The 7,500-nt window shown below is 39.1% G+C and overlaps 1 long non-coding RNA gene and 1 other non-coding gene across 2 annotated transcripts in view; one reads left to right on the top strand and one right to left on the bottom strand.

Annotated features, from left to right (window-relative positions):
• LOC132903870 (uncharacterized) overlaps window positions 1–7,500 on the top strand; it is a 40,841-nt gene that overhangs the window by 21,292 nt on the left and 12,049 nt on the right. Inside the window, exon 3 of the long non-coding RNA XR_009657506.1 lies at window positions 5,634–5,736. This is a non-coding gene — a long non-coding RNA (uncharacterized LOC132903870). The remainder of the gene's footprint in view (window positions 1–5,633; window positions 5,737–7,500) is intronic.
• LOC132903908 (small subunit ribosomal RNA) lies at window positions 147–2,049 on the bottom strand. The gene has a single exon (XR_009657516.1). It is a non-coding gene; the product is annotated as a small subunit ribosomal RNA (ribosomal RNA).

Below are 7,500 nucleotides of genomic sequence, written 5' to 3'. Positions count from 1 at the left end.
GTGTGTGCGTACGCGACTCGGCATGCGGAATTTTACCGGTCGACAGTTTGTATCGCACACACACATAGTGTGTTGTGTGTCTATGGATTATTTTACACATACAACGCGCGCGCGCTCGCTGGGCAGGCGGCACACATCGTACACGTTAATGATCCTTCCGCAGGTTCCCCTACGGAAACCTTGTTACGACTTTTACTTCCTCTAAATGATCAAGTTTGGTCAACTTCCCAGCAACGCCGACGGCCGTGAAGCCACCGCGTGTCGGTCCGAAGACCTCACTAAATCATTCAATCGGTAGTAGCGACGGGCGGTGTGTACAAAGGGCAGGGACGTAATCAACGCGAGCTTATGACTCGCGCTTACTAGGAATTCCTCGTTTATGGGGGATAATTGCAAACCCCAATCCCCAGCACGAAGGAGTTTCAGCGGGTTGCCCGGGCCTCTAGGCCAGGGAGAACATGCTGATTCCTTCAGTGTAGCGCGCGTGCGGCCCAGGACATCTAAGGGCATCACAGACCTGTTATTGCTCAATCTCGTGCGGCTCGAAGCCGCCGGTCCCTCTAAGAAGAATTTAAATACGCCGCCAGTGAGTTGCGCGGCCGAAGCCGCACACACCTAAATGGCGACGCCTATTTAGCAGGCTAGAGTCTCGTTCGTTACCGGAATTAACCAGACAAATCGCTCCACCAACTAAGAACGGCCATGCACCACCACCCACCGAATCAAGAAAGAGCTGTTAATCTGTCAATCCTTCCGGTGTCCGGGCCTGGTGAGATTTCCCGTGTTGAGTCAAATTAAGCCGCAGGCTCCACTCCTGGTGGTGCCCTTCCGTCAATTCCTTTAAGTTTCAGCTTTGCAACCATACTCCCCCCGGAGTCCAAAATCTTTGGTTTCCCGGAAGCTGCCCGCCGAGCCATTGTAGTAACGTCGGCGGATCGCTAGATGACATATTTACGGTTAGAACTAGGGCGGTATCTAATCGCCTTCGAACCTCTAACTTTCGTTCTTGATTGATGAAAACACCTTTGGCAAATGCTTTCGCTGATGTTCGTCTTGCGACGATCCAAGAATTTCACCTCTAACGTCGCAATACGAATGCCCCCAGTTATCCCTATTAATCATTACCTCGGAGTTCTGAAAACCAACAAAATAGAACCGAGATCATATTCTATTATTCCATGCACGAAATATTCAAGCAGCATTTTGAGCCCGCTTTGAGCACTCTAATTTGTTCAAAGTAAAATTGTCGGCCCACCTCGACACTCACTGAAGAGCACCGCGATAGGATTTTGATATTGAACCGGCGTTTTACCGCCGGCTCACCGACGATATGCTCCGCAAACGTGTCAGTATCACCGCGGATGCGGTGCACCGACAGCGCGGCGCACAAATGCAACTACGAGCTTTTTAACCGCAACAATTTTAGTATACGCTATTGGAGCTGGAATTACCGCGGCTGCTGGCACCAGACTTGCCCTCCAATTGTTCCTCGTTAAAATATTTAAAGTGTACTCATTCCGATTACGAGGCCTCGTAAGAGTCCCGTATCGTTATTTTTCGTCACTACCTCCCCGTGCCGGGAGTGGGTAATTTGCGCGCCTGCTGCCTTCCTTGGATGTGGTAGCCGTTTCTCAGGCTCCCTCTCCGGAATCGAACCCTGATTCCCCGTTACCCGTGACAACCATGGTAGTCGCAGAAACTACCATCGAAAGTTGATAAGGCAGACATTTGAAAGATGCGTCGCCGGTACTGGACCATGCGATCGGCAAAAGTTATCCAGATTCATCAAAATTAACGACTTCGGACGCGAGGCCCTCCGTCGATTGGTTTTGATCTAATAAAAGCACTCATCCCATCACTGGTCAGAGTTCTGATTGCATGTATTAGCTCTAGAATTACCACAGTTATCCAAGTAACTGAGTAAGATCTAAGGAACCAAAACTGATATATTGAGCCATTCGCGGTATCGCCTTAATACGGCTTGCACTGAGACATGCATGGCTTAATCTTTGAGACAAGCATATAACTACTGGCAGGATCAACCAGGGAGCTAACACGACGCGCGCGAGCGCGAGTGGAGCTGGAGGCGCACGCGCGCAGAGCACCAGCGCACAGCACCCGAAGGGCGGCGTGGCGCGCTGCAGCACGATTGCCCAACACGCCGTGCTCGTCCGAAAATCGTTCGAACACGGCGAGTGCCTTCTTACAACTCGTCTCAACAAACACCACACGCACACACTATATGTGGTGGTGGTGGTGGTGGTGGTGGTGATACGAGAGTGCGAGAGCACAGTGGCGGCCCCGGGGGCGTCGTGTGGCGGGTGAGCGGCAGTTCGAACTACGATGGATCCTAGCCACCGCGCACACATCACACCACACATTCCACCCCCGGAGGAGAGCCATGGTCGGGTCTTGTGATCAGACCGTCACCGAACGTTCGCTAATAGACGCAACCGCTTTGTAAAATGTCGTTTAACATTAAAAGCGTGGTACAGTCTCGTCAAAACGCCCGGTATTGGGGGGGCCGATCGCACTTCGTATGAACTCTGGTCCATATTATACGATGATATTGTGAGAGCGAGATGGAACCGACTTAGCCGTCGCAGTGTCACACCACCGCACCACCAAGTGGTGTGGTGGTGGTGCGCTACTAAACGACGAACCAGCGTCAATCTCAAACTCTTCAAGCGGCGCACGCGCAACACCAACACGGCGAATTCTTCCGTGGAGGCTGAGACACGTGCCCTTTGTCAACCTTAGCCGGGTACAGAACTGAATACAGTTAGTGTGTCCGTCGGTAGACTGAGTGGGCGGAACGATTCACTCGAAACCGAACATATATAAACGGTGTGTGCGGCGTGGTGGTGGTGGCCGGTTGTGGTGATCCCCACGAACCAAACAACACCCAACCCCCACCACAAAACCAGACAACATCCCATTCGTATAATATTCACATGTTCAAGTGTAACTCGTCCTTTCATATGGCGCGCGCGTTAGACACACACCACACCACACACCATCACCACTCTGTGGTGGTGGTGGTGGTGCTGCCCGCGGTGTGGTGCGCACGCGCACGCCTCGCCTGCCGGCTCCGAGAATATGATTTCCCTTCACCGGTGCGGTTCGATCTAGCCACTTTAAAGGCGTACTCCGTGCGCGCGCCTGCGCCCCTCTGCACGTCGCGCCGGTCTTACCGGCGGGTGGCGGGCGCCGCACCTATCACCACACCGCAAGCGGCCGGCTCCGTTAGTGGTTGCACAGAATGAGAACATCGTCCATGTATACTACATTATATGTCACGGTGCCGTGTGGTCCCCGGCACCTTAATAGAATAGGACCACTCCGTCTCTTTCCCGTGGATGTCGTAAGAGGCGACTAAGGGAATTAATAACAAAATGCCAAATAATCATCTTACTTACCAATCAATAAACCAAACAAACTATTTAGTGAAAACCATGTGTGTGATCAATCATACTCACATCTAAATCTAACGGATGATATATTATGTCATATGTCAAAAATATTATTTCACAGTGACATACACATTTTGAAACAGATGAAAAAGCAAATAAAAATAAATTGAATTAAATAATAGTGGCATACTTACAAACAAATTGTAAATTGCTTGAAATTATTTCAAAATGTTTAAAATCCATGTTTATTTCCAAACTATGAACCTATTATAAAGTCTACAAAGGTACATCATAAGCATATAGATAGAATAGTATAGAGACCGGGGGTACGTTCGTGTATCTGTACCATTCCATACCAAAAGAGCTTTAGGTAATGTCATATAATGTGACAGAACGTTTAATTTTATTTGTCAAAATGATTGAAATCAATGTCAATGTACCATATTTATGTGTATTTATATTTACTCGTTTTAATTCAAATGCAAAATTGGCATTTATTATATATAATAACAAAGACTACAATGTAGTGTTCATAGATAACATAATGTAAATTGAGTAGTAATTATTAATAAACTTGAAATAATAAATTTAAAAAGAAAAAAAAAAAACTCAACTATTGTACCAAACTAGTCCTTTCGAAACACAATTAAGTATAATAGGTATAGGTTAGAGACCGGGGGAGCGTTCGTGTATCTGTAGTACCATTTAAAAGAGCCTTAGATGTCATAAAATGTGACAGGTTAAAAGAAAAATAACTAATCCTATAAACAACACTAATGTACCATATTTTATTTTATGTGCATTTAGTTCTTTTAATTCAATTAATTATACAGGTAATATTTAAGAGATGTTTAATTTTGACAATGTGATGGCACATTTATGTGTATGTAGGTAGTTCTTTTGATGCAAATGAAAAATTGGCATTTATAATATACCTATAGTGTTCATAGATAAAATAATGTAAATTGCTATAAACCTTTTACAGGTTAAAAGAAAAATTAATTATACTAATATATATCTATAGAGCAAAAATATACATAGAGGATTAATGTATATAATAAATAAATAGTTAATTATACAGTTAACATGTAAGAGATGTTCAATTTTATTTGTCAAAATGATTCAAATTAATGACAATGTACATAATTATGTACCATATTTATGTGTTGGTTAAAATTGGCATTTATTACATATAATAATAAAGTTCATATTATAGTGTTCATAGATAAAAAATAATATAGATTGAATAGCCTTAATTAAATTAAAAAAAAAAAAAAAAATATCAATTCAAAAATCACAACTAGGATACCAACTAACTACTCACTCCTTACACAACACAATTGAGTGTAATATCGGTAGAGACCGGGTGAACGTTCGTGTATCTGTACCATTTAAAAGAGCTTTAGATGTCGATAAAATGTGACAGGTTAAAATAAAAATTAATAATAATAATAATAATATATAATACGACTCTCCGTAATAGTTTAGAAAGCTTAAAAAAATCACCCTTTTACTTATATTATACTCTTGCAGAAAGCTGCAATCCTTAATACCTGCAGAATAGTCAGAAAATTTCTTTCTCTTGACTAAAATTTTGTTCTTTCCTCCGCTTGTTGTTTCTATTCAATATTTTTGCTTGGTCAAAAGCCCGTAAAAATATTTAATTCCCCTGAAAAGGGTGTAAAAAATTGCATATAAACACAATAAATAATACATTTATAGAGGAAATCTGTAGAAATCAAATAAATAACCTATAAAAAACAACGCAATTTACCATATTTTTTTATGGGCACATTCAATTTACAATTAATTATACAGTTAATATTTAAGAGTTGTCAAAATGATTCAAATTAATGTCAATATTTGTACCATATTTATGTTTTTTTTTTGTATTTTTAGTCACTTGAAAGTAACATGTGCCAAGGGATTGGATGGGACCACTCGCATCTCTTTCCCATGGATGTCGCAAAAGGCGGCTAAGGAATAGGCTTACAAAATTGCGATCCTTTTTTTAGGCGATGGGCTAGCAACCTGTCACTATTTGGATCTCGATACCATCATTAAGCCGAGTAGCTGAACGTGGCCGTTCAGTCTTTTCGGGACTATTGGCTCTGTCTACCCCGTAAGGGATATAGACGTGACTATATGTATGTATGTATGTATGTATGTATGTATGTATGTATGTATGTATGTATGATAATAACACAACATTAATTCCAGGGTCCCAGCTGCGTGCTTCCCATCAACGACATCCGGGGTATCGAGGGGGTAGGCAAGCTGGCCGCCGCCTACCGCCTGGTGGACCTGTTCGCTTGGATCCAGAGTGAGTGCCGCTGAATTGATATTTACATGCATATGCATGCACTCCATCTAGTTCACCTTCTAGTTTTTACCTTTTGTATCCAATTTTGAAAATAAATCTATTATATCTCTTTTCTATGGATGTCGTAAAAGGCGGCTATCGTATCAGTATTTTCAAAACTATTATTTTTGCGTTGAATAGACCATTTATCGAGGAAGGCTTTAGGCTGTATAACATCACGCTGCAACTATATGGAGCAAAGAGATAATGGAATATGTGAAAAAACAAAAAAAAAAAACGGGGAAAATTATTCATAGGCCCATAATAACTATTCCACATATCTATAGAGCAAAAATTTTATTTGTCAAAACGATTCAAATTAATGACAATGTATGTACCATATTTATGTGTACTTCTTACCTTAAAAAATTAAATAAAATCAATTCAACAAACACAACTAATAGTATAATATCGGTAGAGACCGGGTGAACGTTCGTGTATCTGTACAATTTAAAAGAGCTTTAGATGTCGATAAAATGTAACAGGTTAAAATGAAAACAACGCAATTTGCCATATTGTTTTTTTATGTGCATGTTGTTCTTTTAATTGAATAGTAGTTAATAATTATACAGTTAATATTTGAGAGTTGTCAAAATGATTCAAATTAATGACAATGTGTGTACCTTTGAATTCATTTTAATGCAAATGTAAAATTGGCGTTTATTATTATATTATAATAAATAATAAAGTCAAGTCTATATTATAGTGTTCATAGCTAAAAAAAAACATGTACATTTAATTAATAAATTTAAAATAATCAATTGAAAAACAAAACTAGGATACTTAACTAGTACCATTTAAAATAGCTTTTTTACATGTCCATATAATGTGACAGGTTAAAACAGAAATTAATCATATTAGATTTATATAGGAAAAAGATAGATGTAAGATGTAAGATTAACGTTAATTTTGAAACTACACTTGTATAAATCAAATAATACCTACATACCTATAAACAACAACACAACGTACAGTTCTTTTAATGCAAATGCAAAATTCCCATTTATAAAATAACAACGTTAATTGAAAAGTGAAATTAATAAATTTAAAATAAACAATAACCCAACAGTAAATGAAAACAAACCCGCCGACTTTCTACACAAATTTAGATGTCATATAATGTTTCAGATTAAAAGAAAAATAAATAATATTATATTCATAGGGGAAATCCAAATACCTAATACCTTTTTTTTTTTAAATGTGCATTTAGTTCTTTTAATGCAAATGAAAAAATGGCATTTATTATATATAACTATGCAATGATAAATATATAATATAGTGTTCAATAGATAAAATAATGTAAATTGAAAAGTGATTACAAAAAATACAACAACTTTAAACTACTCCTTTTACAGGTTAAAAGAAAAATTAATTATAATATAATATATTTATATAGAGTAAAGGGAATATGCAAGATTAATGTATATAATAAATAAATAGTTAATTTATACAGTTAACATGTAAGAGGTGTTCAATTTTATTTGACAAAATGATTCAAATCAATGACAATGTATGTGTGTAGGTACCATATTTATGTGTACTTACTTACCCATGAGGTCTGTTTATTGCACTGCTGAAATACGGGATCCTTTTTGTGTGAAACAAATAACAAACAGACTTTAGATTCTTAACTTTCACTGTAATTTGTACTAAATGCAATACATTTCATTTATTACATTGAATTATAAACTATGATCTAAAATGAGTGAACTCGATTACTCATCA

Source organism: Amyelois transitella, chromosome 31 (assembly GCF_032362555.1).
Source record: "Amyelois transitella isolate CPQ chromosome 31, ilAmyTran1.1, whole genome shotgun sequence".
NCBI lineage: Eukaryota > Metazoa > Arthropoda > Insecta > Lepidoptera > Pyralidae > Amyelois > Amyelois transitella.
The sequence above is the reverse complement of the archived record's forward strand: the minus strand, read 5'-3'. Positions and strand labels throughout refer to the sequence as shown.